The sequence below is a fragment of the Lolium rigidum genome, chromosome 7, assembly GCF_022539505.1.
Source record: "Lolium rigidum isolate FL_2022 chromosome 7, APGP_CSIRO_Lrig_0.1, whole genome shotgun sequence".
In the NCBI taxonomy this organism is placed as follows: Eukaryota; Viridiplantae; Streptophyta; class Magnoliopsida; order Poales; family Poaceae; genus Lolium; species Lolium rigidum.
Genome location: NC_061514.1, coordinates 316,224,667 through 316,239,080, shown reverse-complemented (window position 1 = coordinate 316,239,080; position 14,414 = coordinate 316,224,667). Strand labels below are relative to the sequence as shown.

At 43.1% G+C, this 14,414-nt stretch overlaps 1 long non-coding RNA gene across 9 annotated transcripts; it reads right to left on the bottom strand.

Moving 5' to 3' along the window:
• Positions 1 to 26: 26 nt before the first annotated feature.
• LOC124675235 lies at positions 27 to 10,963 on the bottom strand. Of its 9 annotated transcripts, none has more exons than XR_006993231.1 (11): positions 10,465 to 10,963; positions 9,009 to 9,155; positions 8,581 to 8,907; positions 7,932 to 8,034; positions 6,069 to 6,193; positions 5,385 to 5,494; positions 4,486 to 5,320; positions 3,767 to 3,877; positions 3,465 to 3,614; positions 780 to 3,311; positions 27 to 496 (listed from the first exon to the last, which is right to left on the bottom strand). It is a non-coding gene; the product is annotated as an uncharacterized LOC124675235 (long non-coding RNA). The 9 variants fall into 9 exon arrangements; XR_006993237.1 differs by lacking the exon at positions 6,069 to 6,193 and having other exon boundaries at positions 4,486 to 5,083; positions 5,219 to 5,320; XR_006993230.1 differs by lacking the exon at positions 6,069 to 6,193 and having other exon boundaries at positions 28 to 496; positions 4,486 to 5,083; positions 5,154 to 5,320.
• Between the last annotated feature and the right edge of the window lie 3,451 nt (positions 10,964 to 14,414).

Genomic DNA, 14,414 nt, shown 5'->3' with positions numbered 1-14,414 from the left:
AAGTAGTGGAAATCTGAAAACATGATTGTCTAAAGCATGATAGCACATATCAGTTTCTAAAGATGATATGAAGAACCACTTGATTATTAACTTTTCTGGTTCCTTGATATGTTTTCAGACGGGGACTACGGAACAACGAGGGAATACAACCTATTTTGCATAAGATGTTTTCATATGGGGAGTATTTTAGATAATAGACATTATCCCAGCAATCTGCACATACAAATTTTCAACTAACATCTGCGTTCGGATCACAATAAAACAGTAATGCGAACAACAACTCTAACTCGAATTGGTGGTGAACAATGCAAACAAGATACATAATCTATCTTGTGTTTGTCTCAATACTCAAATACATACACTAAGTGAAAAAAGCATATGCATGTGTAGTAGCAACAAATTACCTACATAATTCAGACCTTGGATTATATGATTCTCGTTTGTTACTTGGCCTAGCATAAAAGTATATTCGGTCGTCCATGTTCCATATACATAGCTAGAGAAATCAGGTAACACCGATATAAGATACACATTATGGAAGAAAAGCAACTACACAATATATCACTGGTCAAGTAAAACACATCAATCATTAGTTCACTTTACCGAAAATACTTATATAGCCACTGATTTTGTAAATAGTAATATAAACAAAGGACATCAATCACTAATTCACTTTATTTACTGTCATCGGGCACTTCACGCTTACACGTTGAATTTATCAAACCACCCTGCTGACACGGAGTTAAAATATGGTGTGGATTTAATAAGGATTACATTACCAATCTTTTTCAATTACTCATAGCATTTTCTTGGGGATGTGGTCGTCTTTAGACGTCAACAACAGATCCAGGTGTGACGGGGGTTCACCATCAGGGATTTGTAGCCAGGGCCGAGACCGCATTTGTTGCCGTAAGTGATCATTTGCCTCTTGCAGTAGGTCCCCTTGGCGCCAACAGCATGAAATAGAAAGAGGCAAGATAAGGGGAAAATTATCTCCACCCCCAATAACATCGACCCTAGGTAATGCTTTATATATCAACCAAGACAATATAATTGATATTTCAGCTAAGGAGCCTGTAAAGTTTAACATAACTAACACGGAAAATCACCACCTCGGATAACATCTATCCCTAGGGAACGCTTAATACATCAACCATGCATAAATACGGTGGAAAATATAGCTCAACAATTTAAGATTGACCACATCATAGTTTCACACATCATGCTTCCATACAAAAATATAAAGTATGCATCTAACCAGTTATCAACTCGCTAATACACCAGCATTACTGCCTCTCCATTAGTTGGTTTTGTCACTTTGTGACCAATAAAAGGAGGAGAAAACAAGATGGAAATATCACTTCTTGGGCTACTCTTCACAATCAAGACCTGTGTCACTTGAGCTACTAGTATATAACATGACCGACAAGAAAATATCTATGGGTTGTTTGAGAGAGACGAAACCACATTATGATTACCAGTGGCGTCCAACTAGCTAGACAAGCAACCATAAAGCAGAAACGAGATGATTCTGTTTTAACAAGTAATGCATTCCCGTCTTGACAGAAAAATAGCTCTACTATCTCTAGGAACAAAACCTCATCGGATATATAAAGAAATATTTCGATTATGTAGGTACCCAGAATTTGTGCAAATGTCTCTAGATAAAAACAACAAGAAGAATATCACTTGCAATCCATATCATCTACTAGTTCTACCTGCGCAACATAATTTCTGAGAGACCGAAAAAAGGTCAAAACTTCAAAGCTACAGTCTCGAAGTACTCTTCACGAATGTGCAACTTCGGTGAATAACAGTGACCATCAAATGATTAGAGCATAACAAGTTATATATACCACCATAAGTAAACACATATAAGCAAACAATGTGGAACATCGTACTGTCCAAGCAAGACTACGCCTTGGTATAAGAGGCGATGCCACCATAAATGCGACCTGGGCTCCATCCTGAATTTTAAACAATCTTTTGTGCCTAAACGACAGTAGGCTTGCAAACTACCTTAATACTGCTTGCTTGCTTCGATGACACACACTGGTATACAATACAAGAAATCAGTGCTTGCATCATGGGGGTTCTGCTACTTGCTGCTAGATCCATCACACAGTACTACTAAGCATCACAAAAAATGGCAAGAAACATAACACAACATCCATCCATCTTCTCATGAACCACTGACCTATTAATTGTTTAAAGATGGGAAAATAAAGGAATTTTATTTCTTTAGCACATGCCATATATTGACACAACTATGGAATATAAAAGGCCATGAGAATCTATCTTTAATATATGCAGAACTGATGCACCACAACAAAGCGGGGTTTTATATATCAGTTATCACTATATATAGTAATCACGGAAACTAAAAAAACAACCATGCAATAAAAACAACCATTCAGTGTCATTTGTACCATGTTTAAGTTCCAACAACAAATTCTATAAACCATCCATAAAACTGTAATGCTAAATTTTATGGAGCATCCATAGAAGGAAGCAATCTCTGGAGATTCTAGTAATAGAAATTATAGCCACCTTGATAATTAAAAGTACAATAATAGATTGTACATTGTAATGCAACATGGTGGCTTTCAATTATCTGGATGTATCCAAATATGAGAGGAAACCAGTCAATTGTGCAATTTAATTGTTCACAAATGATGCAAAAAAGAAGCATACTCATGAACCTGGCCATTTCCAATGTTTAGAGAAATCATACACCAAGGCATTGACAGTGCGACTCTTGGGCAGCCAAAATGATATAATTTTTAAATCATGCACCAAAGAATTTTTAAATCACATAGCAGGATCATTTGTAGATTTCTTATTTGTTTGTCTGTTGCACATGTATTGCCATTACTAAAAAGGCTTGAAAGTTATTTTTTTTGGATAGATAGCACGGTTGTACTATGTTTTTTCGATACAGATTTGTAATAGGTTTCTGGAAAAGGTAGTTCATCCCCCTTTAGAATTGGCAGTCAATTCTCTCAATTGTTTGTGTATGAGTATTGATACTTTTGCATGTGGTATTGTCTTATTGGCACCATTATTCAATAATATATATTGATTGTGTTTTCTCAAATGAAAAGTTGTTGGCACACAAGGAGGGGTGAAGAAGAATCACACCTATACCGTGCAGCCAGGACAGAGGCGAAGCCGAAAGTAGGTGAAGCCGAGGGCAAGTGACATCATTGAGATGGTTCCTCACTGAACTTCTCTAGCTTGGTTGTTGGAAGGAGGATCTTCCGAAGAACATCGTGCATCTCCCAACAATGTAACCGTTAGAAATAGATCTCCTGGCAACACAAGCATAACAATAATTAGAACTAGTAGAAGGATCTAAAAAAAAGTGGTTCCTAGCCATCCTTGATGTTCTCCATCCGCACACAGAGAGGAGGTCAAAGTTTTATTATGCCTCCAAAGTATGTTTCACGAACAAATACCCATACCTAGGTTAATTCCGATGCTAATAGCCTTCCTTGCTGCCATAATCTCAGCTTGGAGCGCACCCTGAATATTGTCAAGTCCTCTCACAACGTTGAACAAAGCTTCTCCATCTTGATGCCCAAAGACAGACCCCCGTCCACCAGAATTGTTGACTGCATGAAAAGAGGCAGCAATGTTGATCTTTACAACAAAAAATAGCGTGCTATTCAACTTGATGAACATAAATAAAAAATACCAGAAAGAACTCTACGGATATAAAACTATGGGCAACTTAAAATAACATAGCACAATATGTGCTCCTTACCATGACAAGTTCAATTTCCATGTGGCTCGGGTAATTTAACTATTTTCTTTATCCCTTCCGAATGTCTGCGTACGGGTACCACGAATCAGTTTTGGTGATGTCTTCTAACACCTGAATAGCACGTAAATAGTTGGTTACTTACCTCGGAGGCAAACCCGCCAAAAATAAAGTTACCTACGAGACACACATGTAGAGAGGATGAAAGAAAGATTTCAGAGAGCAGCATTCCGCCAACTCTATTATCACAACAGAGAATAGGCTAGGTAACACACTCTGGCCAATTCATCTCAAATTACATTCGAGTACTACGCAGACCAGACATAATTCAAAAGATATATGGATACTAGCTACAATTTTCAGTACACTACACTGCAAACAGGCCAAAAACAACAACAAATCAATCTCTCAGCAGCATACGAGTAAGATGACTGATACAGAAATGAGTTTGTTGGAATTAATTAAGAGCAGTAAGTGTAATGGCTCAATAGATTCAGCATAACTCAAAAAAGTATATGAAGAATCAATGATATCTAGTGACAAAGGTAGATCAAGTCATTACAGACCATGGTTAAAAAAACATTGCAAAGTGTACACTTAGGCGTAAAACAAAGCGCATCGGTGGACAAACGATTTGTTTTGTGCCAAAGTGGCCCATTAAGAGCTGAGCGGATAATTATATATATAACCAATGTTGTGCAGGAAAGGAAGGGGCATTTCACCTGGTTTACGATTGAACTCCTAATGCTCGCAGACAGTCAGGGCCCGAGGGTCCAAGGGCTGCGGCTTATCGGCTGGCAACATCGGATCTACATGGTCCATTCGGTCAGGCTGCCGCCACCATGGAAGCCAAAGACAAAACCTTTCTGTTCCTAAGCCTTTGTAAGGCCGGCATTAATAGCAATACCTTCATAGAAGATGCTTTGATAATATTGCTAGAACTGCATATTAATTATAAGAATTGGTGTCTAAAACATAACCTTAGCACAGATAAGGAGTAAAATGGTAAGATAGAGAGCGCTAGGATTTTCCTATACTTCATGAGTCCACTAATATATGGAATCCTCTCCAAATAAAAAATATTGAAACTACCTATAGCATGTAGATAGGATCTGTTAAGCAAATTAGAAGAAACATGACAAAAGTGAATACTTATGGGAGAATGAAAGCAATGGAGGTTGAAGCTGCAGGCCTGTAAGATGTTAATGCCATTACAACCACGGTAGGGGACAGCTGATGCAAGACATCATGCATCAAATGTGAGTGGCTTGCAAATTGTAGACTGTCGTTGGTGTCCATTCTCCTAGCCGAACCATAGTCCTAGAAAGATGTTCAGGTTGTTAACACTCCATTTCTATAAGAAGAAGAGAAACATGACAAAAGTGAATACTTATGGGAGAATGGAAGCAATGAAGGTTGAAGCTGCAGCCTGTAAGATGTTAATGCCATTACAACCATGGTAGGGGACAGCTGATGCAAGACAGCATGCATCAAATGTGAGTGGCTTGCAAATTGTAGACTGTCATTGTTGTCCATTCTCCCAGCCGAACCATAGTCCTAGAAAGATGTTCAGGTTGTTAACACTCCATTTCTATAAGACAGAAGAGGAAGATGAATATACCTTTTGTAGTATATAAGGCCACCGGACTTGTTGATGATGAGAAGGCTGTAAATTGACACTGTTGCCACAGTGACACAATAACGCGGAGTCGAGATACAGGTAAATTTCTCCTATAAGTTGCAGAAGAAAATATGACAACAACAACATAAGACAACAACAGTAGAACAAAACCATCCTTCTACAAATAGTTAAAAAAATTCATAAATTATTCAGAATGAACAACAAACAGATCTCTTCGCAATTCTAAGACCAGATAATACAGAAACTATGCATTAAAATGTGAACTCAATGCCTGAAACTGCATAGTTCCTTCCTCGTACTAAGGATAAAAGGAGGTCACACATATCATAGTTCTCTCCAGTACGCTCCCTTGCTACTAATAGTTAGTGTGTACGTGCAGCGCACAATCTTTCTCATACAAATTATCAATAATTTGGTCTCACTTGACAAACCAGATCCCCATAGATTGTGCAATTATATTTGCCAATGTAAGTTCAATCAACATAAAACAATTATTTAATAACTTTGTTTTCTAGATTTCAAGACAAATGAGAAGCATTTTGTATGCACCTGCTAAACAGTTTGTTTTATCCGCATATATTTCCACAACTTCTATAGGCATTCCATAACAACAGCCTAGTGCAAGTGGAAGCCAACGTTTGCTGGAGAAATGGAGCAGCGTACCTGGAGCAAAATCTATGGGTAACGCCACTTCTTAGTCTAAAGCACTGACATATAAGAAGATTATGTACGTGATTATTGATAGGTACATGGAAGATTGGTCCTATCCTAAATCCAATCATGTAGAGCTGAAAAGGAAAAGATAAGAAAACAATATGAAGAACCTACTAGTATTAAACTCAATACGCCATCAGTAAATATGACACTGAACAACCAATAACGGGTAACAGAACTTCGATTCCAATTTTCCGTAAAGAATTGATTGATTGAAGTTAAAAATATTTATTTATCTTTAGGAATAGAAGCAACCAATTTATACAACTTTAAAGATTTCTGTATTAGTCATCTTGGGAAACAACCTGTGTATTTATGTTCGTGCAGAAGGAATTTTATATGGGCCATTTAAGGTATAAGGAACACAAACAACTTTTCCAATTGTCAAAATTCATTGTTGCTGCCGATTCTCGATAGTAAATTGTATTGGTTAGAAAAGGTGTGATTTTGTGAAAAAAGACATATGAGGAACTATTAGTAGGTACTCATAAATTTCACAACAATTAATTTTGAAAAGAGACATAAGAGGACACTTGTGTGTAAGGGCTCTTCATAAATTTCACAGCAACATATCGTAGCAGTTCAAGTTACTTGTTTCTTTGTTTCTTCTTTGAGTCCAGAATATCACCAAATATCAAAAGAGTTAGCAAGCCTCTACCCTGTACTTACTCATCAAGTACTACAAGATTCAGAAGCCACACAATATGTTTGCAAATGTACAAGGTTACCAGTCATGCAGGGACCAGGTTCCTTTTAGTATGACTACTCACCTGTATATGATTTCATCAATCTCAGTAACATAACTAAGTAGATATAGAAGAAGAACAAGACGCTAGGATATCGACAGCTCGGGGGAGACGGAGACGTCTAGGCGAAGGACAATGTTGCACTGGTTGCTAGTCAATTCAGGGAGGACGGCGACAACCGTGGGAGTCGAAGCACGAGCTGACAACAAGCCAGCTATCCCAAGGAGGCAGGGGCGCCTGCTCAAAATTGGGGAAAGTAGACTTGGCGTCGGACTATCGAGGGAGGCGGCGAAGAGGCGCTCTGATTGAGGATCCTGTAGCATGACCTACAATGTCTTCACAATTGGATAGAACATGTCCGCCGGCGCCAGCGACAAGACGCCAGTGTTAGCGAATTGCAACAGAGGAAGCTGAATCTCGTGTCTGCGGTCAGCATCATCTTCGACCGCATCGGCGAAGTGTGCGTCGGGCAGATGGTGGGACGGTTAGCAGCGGCTCAGTGGCAGGGGCGATAGGTCTAGGCCACAGGGGAGGATTCCAGGGACAGGGTTTAATCGCGCAGATTGGACGCATGCCTTTCCATTACAATGGGGCATTTTTCGTCTGCCGGATCGTGCTCCACCAATGTTTATTGCTAACTGCACTCATGCATCCAATTAGGTTAATGCAGACGGCTAGTTCTGATTAGGTGGGTTAATTTGACGGTGCTAATAAGGCAGGGTACACTGAACAGGGTGTAGATGCATTGAAATGCACACCCATCCTCCATGTTCAGGAATGTCCATTTAAATAGGCCATGGAGTAGCAAATATGTGCTCCTGAATAAGCATCTACTTCGAATAGATTTTGATATGTTCAGTACTTTCATATCATATTATACATTACATTTGTGTTCCAATTTATGCATCCAATATCCCGTTTTAACTAAAACAAGGTCTACAAGAATAAGGTCACATGTTCCAATAGTACAGCACTAAAATCTGTGCAAGATCATATCGTTTTACAAGTAGCAAGTGTCCGGCAACTTGGTTCAATGTACTAATAGAGACAATATGAGATGTCTCACCGTTCTCGTGGCCTTGTTGTTGGCGAGGACGGAGCCGGGCATTGTGAAAGGCTTCATGGGGAGGAGGTTGCCCAGTCGCCACCGAGTGGATGGCAACTCCAAGCTGCATGTTGGAAAGAAGATGATTAACTCAGCAACATAATAATAAATGGCACCACAACCCAATACTAGAAAAATGTTGAAAATTTCGAAATAAAGCACATTATACATAAAAATAGCTAGAACACTGCAAGTTTATTTGCGAACACTTCAATATTTGACAAAAATAGATGGTTCAAGAAGACACTTAGATACATAACATAGTATCATGCCCATAAATATATAAATAGTTTACCATAGATAACTATTAAACCACAAAACACACCAGAGATCCTCCCAAGTAGATGGAAATGTTATTCCGAGCATCAAGAAGTAAAATCTGCATATATGACATCAATTCCATAGTGTGACCAAAGAAAGGACACATTTTAGTTTAAAAATCTGCAGTGTCATTTCACACCAGGACTACAAACTTGGCCACTGCCATGAAAACCTCTAATAAGCAAACACACAGAAGATACCATGTCCCCTACAACAGTCTTCCATGCCTATTAGTATCAGACAATTTTCAAGCATACAACAGAAGTAAGCGCAACAGTAAGTCCATCACCTTCAGACGACCTTGGCTCATCAACTAGGCCAGGGCAGGGTAGCAAGCAGGAGGGCACATGGTGCAGTGGCTGTGCCGATACCAAGAGCATGGCTGTGGTCGGCACCCGCCGATGAGTTGTGTCTGCTCAATCTATCTGTCTCGCACCAACATAACACCCATACAACTGTTGCCATTGAACTCGAGGTTGGCGGTGGAGGCTGGCTTGGAGACGGGAATGCAGCCAGAGCCGGAGACATCTAGGATACCCAGATGCGCTTGCGCACAGTGCAGGCTCCAATGACACCAATGAGGGTCCCAGGGCTGCAGCTTGTTGGCCAGCTACATCTGATCAAAATAAGCCTGGTCACGAGTATATTTGTAACATAAATAAAGATGTTCATGGTTTTGTCCAGTCCACCGAAAGGAAGAAAAACAAACAAGCAGACCTACTGTGGGGCAGAGGTAATTTGACCGCCTCCTGTCTCTCAGTCCGGGCGGCGGAGAGGCCCGGCAGTAGGGTGTGTGACGTGGCATCAACGCTAGTGTGAGCGCCACTGTGGTCGCCACCATCCAAGGAGCTTCTCCTGCTCAATCTGCTTGCAGCAAAATGTAAATATGGCTTAGTCAAACAATGTAATGTGCAGCTCTGGATCACAGCAAAACAGGCAACGTTTTCTGTAGCTACACAGAAGCTAGACACTTAGAATAGAACTATTATAACTTGACTGAAACTGGTCCTACTGGCACTTATATGTACACAGCAAGCAAAGTACATTAATTATAGACAAAGCTAGCTAGAAGACCGCAGGTTTAACTGCCAACACTAAAGTATACAAAATATACAGTTCGAGAAGATACCTATATACCTAACATAGTATTATGTCCCTAAATATATAAGAAAAATATATAAGGAGTATACCATATATGGACAATTATCAGAACACAAAAGCACACTGGAGATTCTCCAAGTAGATGAAAACTAATTTAAAGCTAGCACCCCAATAACATTTGTAACTAAACTGAACCATATAATTCAGTTACTATAAAATGTTTCTCTGATATTTCTGAAGACTACTCAATTTTAATTAAAATTCCATGAGACATGGTTCTCTGAACGCACATGTTGTTGTTAAATGTGAACACCAAAAGTTTATGAGAGTGCAGCATCATTCAACAACATCTCTTATCCATGTCCCAAATTTTCTGAAGCTTAACGCATTTTATGGACTCCATAATTACTGCACTAAACCCACAGAGATGAACTAATAAAACTTGTAACCAAGTATCCAATTGAAATGATGGAAACTTATGAATATATCACCAATGTTCTACACTACTGCAATGCATGGGCAATTCACCTGGTTTCAGGTTGAACTGTTGGCGCTTGCAGACGGCCTAGGCCCCAAGGACGGCGTCGTCCATCAGGTCCCAAGGCCATGGCTAGTTGGCCAGCCACATCGGCTCCGTCATAGTACCCCCCCCCCCTCTCTCTCTCTCGATCAAAACAGAAATTCAGGGCCACACAATGAACGCACAAAAACTTGAGTGATGAATTTAGCAATACGATCAATTTCCAGTTATATATAAAAGCACCAGTAACACATCCCATGCTTTGTCAATCAAATTTCCAGACAGCAACATGTAGATTAGGTGCTCGGTCTACTGTGTTAAAAAATAAACTGACATGTGTGATCCATGAAAAATAAACTCGGTATACATGGCATGGACTTGATGGTGATAGATTGCACATGAAAAAGGAGCATCTTTGTATATAACTAAAACAGCCGTGTGGCCGGCAAGATGGTGATCCATCATCAATCTCATCTTTTACACATCGCGGCCTGAAATCTCGCATTTTTAGGCCTGGACAGTGAGACGGGTTCGCATGCATGGGGGGCTTACAGCGAAGACGGGTGAGCTTGAGGCGGATGGATCGGAGACATGGATGAGAGCCTCCATCTCCCGCGCGTGCCGGATTGAGCCTCAGCCACTGCTGCGTGTCCATGTCAGGGAGTCCATCCCAAGCCAGGGAGGCCAGGTCGCGCGTGGTGGTCGGAGAAGAGGAGAATGCCGGCACGTAGGAGGTCGCCCCTCGTCGGAGGCGAGCAGCAGGTCGGCTTCCATGTCCCCGGACCGGACGACCGACGAGGAGGGCCATACTTGACATAGGAGGTAGGGGAGAAGGAGCAGAAGCCAAGCGAGGGCATTCTGCATCGTCGTCGGCGCCGGCCGGCAGGGGAGCGCTAGGGTTTGCGCATGGGTGCGACTGGGGGTGCGGGAGTACGGCGGCTGTAGGGGAATCGACCTGGGAGAAGGAGGCTGCGCATGTGTAGCCGGCGAGCAGCGAGGATGGGCTCTGGTGAGCGGCGAGGCTTAGTTGGGTGGCGGCGGCGGCAGCGGCGGCGAGATATAGCACAACTGGGAAGAAAATTCCAGAAAAATGAAAGAGAGTCAATCTGATTCGGCGGCGAGATATGGTCAGTCAGCCTAATTTTAGCCGTCTAGGTAAACCGCCTCCACGATCCCAGGCACAAACAGCGCCATTAGTCAGCCCAATTTTACTCCCAAATATGCGAAACTTTAGCGGGCTGTGTACTCCTTTCGTCATACTGTAACATTATAGTTTGGCGCCACCTTGATATAACTAAGAGCATCTCCAACACGTGCGGCAAAAATCGGCGCGCTATACCTAGGTTCCACCGCGTTGTAAATAGATAGCGAGCGCTGCAGTGAAAGTTGCCCTGCCGGAAGCGGCATGTTGCGGCGCGTGCTCGGGCGGAAAAAGTGCTCCTCCGCCGGGCGCGCCATTATGCAGCGCGCGGCGCGGCGCGAACGGCTACTTCGATCGTTTTCATTTCAAAATAAATCAAACAAATCAAATAAAACACGAAATTTTAATTGAAAATATGAAATATATTAAAAGTTCGACGATACGACGCGACATTTTATTTTAAACTGCTCTAATCCTACTCTGAATCCCAGTCGAAGTCCGACGAGTGGCTGCTCGGAGTAGTCTCGGACACCGGCGTCGAAGTCCACTCGAAGGAGGAGGACAAGAGGATGATGGTGGACGGCCCTGCGCCGTTTTTCTTCTCCTCCTCCCTCCTCGCCGCCTTCTCGGCCCTCGCCGCGGACTCCGCCCGGCGCTTCTCGCGGCTCGCCTTTTTCTTCGCCGCCGCCTTCGCCTCCTCCTTCTGCGCGTAGAACGCCTCCGTCACGGCGACGTTCTCGGGAAACTGGCGCGCCCACTCGAGGCGGAGGCGCTCGTCGCGCTTGGCGATGAGGAACCGTTGCTCGAGCTCCGTTGGCGCCGCTGCTGCTCGCGCGTAATGGCCGGTGATGGCGGCGCGAGCTGCTCCGCCTGCTCCCGCGTCTAGACATCGTGGAAGTTCATCTGCCGGCGGGAGCGGCTGAGGCGCCAGGCGACGGTGTCGTAGGCCAGCGCCACCTCGTGCTCCGGGTCAAACGTCCCGAGACGGATGCGCTCCTCGTCGGAGCGGATCTCTGCGTCGAAGCGGCCGCTTGGCCGCGCGCGAACGCCGCGGTAGCCGGAGGCGGAGCGGCGGCGTGGAGGCATCTTGCCGTAGCCGGAGGCGGATCATCGGCGTGGGAGGCAGAGCGGTGGAGAGAGAGAGAGAGACAAAGGCGGAGCGACACACGAAAAGCTCAGGCGGTTGGTGTGCGCCCGCGTGTCGCGTTTATAGAGCGCGCGGCAGCCGACGCGGCAAGTTTCCCACGCGGATAGCGCAAAAGAGCGGGCGTCTTTTTCACGCGTCCGCTGTGGGTTCGCGCGGGCGCCCGCGCGCACCAAACTGGTGGTTTTTTGCCGCGCCTGTTGGAGATGCTCTAATCACCTATATTTCTGCCCCCTCATATGCATGTGTATATTAATCCAACCCATCATGCATGCTAGCTCTTCCGTCGGAACTCCGATCTAGAAAAAAAGCGTTCGCGTTTGAATCCATCTAGCTAGCATGCCTACGTGACAGACAGTTTAGTGCAGACGAGTAATGCAACATGCATGATATACAAACGAGTGATGCAACTAGGCCGCTAAAAATTGAGGTTTCTCATCTAAATATTGTCGAATTATCTAGCTGCCTTGCCCACATGTATATACTTATGTATACATGTAGCCATCTCCAAATTGAGTAATCAGGCTTAATTGGTGCCTCGGTCTTGATGCAAAAACGGATTCACGGTTTGGCAGGTTTTAGCATAGTTCATTTTTATGCACGAAAATGAAAATGGAGATTTTATTTGTGAAAGAAAAAACTACTTCCCACTAACCGGTTTGAAAGGTCTCCACTGGTTTCTGTTTTGCACACCCCTAGCAACCTCCTGCGATGAGCATGACGGAGTCCGGAGACATCGCAGCTATGTGCAATGTGTGGGTATGATGCGGCATGTCGATGGAAACTCCATCAACTGATGACAACACTTACCAATGGTGACCGGATAATGCTACACGTACGCATAGATTCTACAAAAAATACTTACGGACTCACAGCAGACAGGGAGAAAACAGAAACGTGGCCCGGATTTTCAGCAAACCAACCAACATCAGCCAACCAATTGTTCACACGTATGTCAGTAGAGTTTTCCGTAACCCATCAGTCCCTAGCTATAGGATTATTGTTGGTGACCCCTTAGGGAGCCCGCATGTTACACAATGCATGGCTAATATCCAGAACGATGCAATTACGTTGACATCCATAGTGCTGAGGGCGGCGGGCGGTGCTCGAACCAATAAATCGAGGAACGCGGAGTTGATGGTATGCGACAAAGTATATATGAGCATCAGTGCAACATGGAGACTCCTACCACCTATGCTTGTAAATATAAGCACATTCGTCATGGAAATGAGGTCAAACCACTACACCAAATCACCGTCTTAGACTCCATATATAGCCATGTGCCCTAGATCCAATTTGTAAACCTCATCGGGTGCATCTATAAGACCATCAAGTTCATAAAGTCTTACAGAAAACTCATCATCATTATCGTCGTGTCCTTGATCCAAATATGTAGATCCGAGCCCCTTGCCGAACAAATAAACCCTTCTCCGACTTCTAGAGTTAGATTTTGACTTCGTATGGTGCAAACAATTTTAATCAAATATATAGGGTAATATTAATTACGGTTTATAATTATGTGTGGTAAATAAAATATTAGAGGACATATATTTTTGAATAATATAGTTTAGTTAACTTTTGTATTAACGTGTGACACATATAAAAATTAACATAATATTATTATTATAAGAACTAAACAATCATTTGTGATAGCCGGGTGGGGGTCGTCTGTGTTGGAAGTTCCCTCGCGATCAATTCCGCTACTATTCTACAAGCATCATGGCTAGAGAAAACCTAGACATTCTTGGCCTTTGTTGTCGCGCCAATCATGCTTGTACCATTTATAATTACTATTATCATTCAGCCTGACCCATATGACTATCTTCTTGCCGCCGACAATTCTGTTCCACTCACCAGCCCCAACCACCTTAAACGCCACCACCCGGCACATGGAATGCTAGGTGATCTTGGACCCCCAACATGAAATAAGGGTGTGTGAAGACACATAGAATGCTAGGTGATCTTCGACCCCCGGCATGAAATAAGGGTGTGTGACGACACATGGAATGCGAGGTGATCTCGGACGCTCGCAGATGGTTCTATTAGTGTCTACTAGGCATCGACATCTACGACATTGTCGACTACGTCTTTGGCAACGTCGGCATCATCTTCCCGGACTGCACCCTCCACAACCAGCTCCAGATGGCTAGCCATAGCAACATTGTGACGATGCAGGGACGCACCGACCGATCCAAAACACGGGCACCGCCATGCAGG